General features: G+C 43.9%; 1 pseudogene; it reads left to right on the top strand.

Moving 5' to 3' along the window:
- The first annotated feature begins 1,061 nt into the window (after positions 1 to 1,061).
- Positions 1,062 to 1,586, top strand: LOC100470299 (annotated as a pseudogene).
- Positions 1,587 to 2,988: the final 1,402 nt, after the last annotated feature.

Below are 2,988 nucleotides of genomic sequence, written 5' to 3'. Positions count from 1 at the left end.
AGAGCTGACGTTGTAGGGAGTTCTCAAGTTTTTTTTTGAAATAAGATCTAACAGTAGCTATTCTATGGCCTGTGCCAGAGATGCCCCTTTTGCCCCTTCAGTCCCCTCGCTTCCCCTAGACCCAGATCTTTGCCCTGGAGCCTGACCTGCTGGTCTGTACTAAGAGGTCTGGAATGGAGAGTTCTGGTAGAGACTAGAAGGAGGGACTGGATCAGGGTCAGGGTATTTATTCACCTGGGAAGTAGACTACAGCTGTCTATCTAGGGTTGAGTCAGGCAAAGGGCATCACTCTAAATAGAAGAGTTGAGTAAGGAAATCAGAGTACTGACTGAGTACCACTGCTTTTTGTCGTGACTGCAAGTTCCAGCATTGGCTCACTCTGCTCATACTTGTGGCTCTAGGAGTGGTGACAGCTTTGCTGCTCCTTCTCTCAGGTGGCTGCCCTATCCCTTGTGATTGCCTAATACTCCCTTGAGTGCTCTTGAAGTGAGTGTGCCATCTGCCTTTGACTGCGACCCTGACACTGGGCCCACTGACATCTGGTGGGAAGGATACCTCAAAACAAGAGGTTGCTGAGTGTCCTGGCCAATAATGAAGGACAGAGGAGCCACATTTTGAAGATATTTGCTTAAGTCTAGGAACATAAGGCAGCTTTCATATATATCTGGCTGACATTTTTAAAAGCCTTTACAACGTCTTGAAATGACAAACTCTGTAATATGACTAAGGTAAGAAAGGAAGTTATCAGGATGCACCTTATATGTCGTAGTTTTCTCTCTGGCAAAGAAATGTCAATATTTGAACCACACATTAAGCTCTACACTCAGCAGTTCTTGGTCTTCTAGGAAGATACATGTACTTCTTTTAGGTGGGAGGTTGAAAAGCTTCCTTTGTTTCCCCACCCGTACAACGAGGGGCTTAGACTAGATTATCTTAAATATCTCTGCGCACTAACATTCTATAAGTCTATGATGTTTCAGTCAAATTTGTGAAATACAGTTTTCTGGCCTTTGGCTCGGGGGAGGGGACAGCGCAACTGTCCTCAGTTGTCCTGAATCCGGGTTCATCCAACACCAGCCACCTCCACCATGCCGCCTAAGTTTGACCCCAATGAGATCAAAATTGTATACATAAGGTGCACCAGTAGGGAAGTCTGTGACACATCTGTCCTGGTCCAAAAGATCAGCCCCCTCGATCTGTCTCCAAAAAAGTTTGGTGATGACACCGCCAAGGCAACTGGTGATTTGAAGGGTCTGAGGATCACAGTGACACTGGTCACTCAGAACACACAGGCCCAGAATGAAGTGGTGCCTTCTGCCTCTGCCCTGATTATCAAAGCCCTCAAGGAACTGCCAGGATACAGAAAGAAGCAAAAACACATTAAACACAGTGGAAAGGTCACTTTTGATGAGATTGTCAACATTGCCTGACTGATGTGGCTCCGATCCCTAGCCAGAGAACCCTCTGAAACCATCAAAGAGATTCTGGGGACTGCCCAATCTGTGGGCTGCAATGTTGGTGGCCGCCAGCCCTATGAAATCATAGATGACATCAATAGTGGTGCAGTACAATGCCCAGCTAGTTGAGAACTACAAAGGAAAATATTTCAATAAAGGATCATCTGACAATCAAAAAAAGTTGTGGAATAACATAGTGAGGGAAGTGTGTAGACTTCTCTGAAGTACTGGGATGAATATTTTGCAAAACAAATTTCACCTTCCCATCTAAGAAAATCAGAGATAATTATTTTTACTAATGCCATTGAAAGCACCATGTAAAAGAGTGCATGGTCCTAATAGCACCAAGCCTGGGCCAGAGGTCAATGAACAATGGCCCATGGGCCAAATGCAACCTGTCACCTGCTTCTGTAAAGTTTCCTTGAAACACAAGCCATGCTGATTTGTTTATGTATTGTCTATGTCTGCTTTCTCACTACCATGGCATACATAGTTGAATTGTTGCAACAGAAACTGTCAGCCCACAAAACCTAAAATGTTTACTCTCTGGCCCTTTACAGAAAAAGTTTGCCAACTCCTGGCATAAAATGTGTAAGCAGCTCTCTCTCTCTTTCTCTCTCTCTTCTTTTAAGATTTTATTTATTTATTTGTCAGAAAGAGAGAAAGGACACAAACAGGGGGAGCAGCAGCCTCCCCACTGAGCAAGGAGCCTGATGCAGGACTCCATCCCAGGACCCTGGGATCATGACCTGAGCTGAAGGCAGGTGCTTAACCAACTGAGCCACCCAGGCATCCCTGTAAGCAGCTCTCTTTAAGTAAAATTCCCTATCCAGGTTTTCAGAAGTGACGTACCTAGACCCTAATGATGGGTGATTAAAGGTACAAATAAATGTCCCATTTTGAAAGTACCAAAATTAAGTGCTTATTTCAGGAGCACAAATACTGTAAGCACCAAAATTATAAAATTATAACACTTGGTGTGTAGGACACTTGAAAGACAGCCTGGTGATCCTAGGATCTGAGCTCAGTTCCATTCGTTACCAGCTTAACAATCTTGTGAGAGTTACCTAACTTTTCTTAATTGTAAAATCACATTAGATAATACCTGGAACACCTCAAATTTCTATCCAAAAGTAAAGAGTTATTAAATATTAATTTTGACACTGCAGAAAAGGAAACTCCAGATCTACGAAGTTAGAAGGTTGGAAAATGCAACATATGGGCATAGAGCTTAACATGCAATGTTCAGTAAATTATTGAATAACCATCTTCCTCCCATTGCCCTCATAAAACCACTCCTTCAGTAAAAGAAACTTTGAATTTCACAGGCTGGTGACATATCGGGAACAATGCATAGGAGTGAGAAGCCCAACAGCAGAATTTTGAATGACTGCCGCCTGGCACTCTGCACACTAGGACCCCCGCCAGGAAGATCTTGGGGTTTCATAGCTCTCAAGCTACAAAGGCGTCTGCAGTTGGCTCCATGAAGAGCCTCTGCAATGGAACCTTCCAACTATGCATTCGCAGGGCA

This window comes from Ailuropoda melanoleuca, chromosome 3 (genome assembly GCF_002007445.2).
Source record: "Ailuropoda melanoleuca isolate Jingjing chromosome 3, ASM200744v2, whole genome shotgun sequence".
NCBI classification, from domain to species: Eukaryota; Metazoa; Chordata; class Mammalia; order Carnivora; family Ursidae; genus Ailuropoda; species Ailuropoda melanoleuca.
Note: the sequence above shows the minus strand (reverse complement) of the source record. Positions and strands in the feature narration are given on the sequence as shown.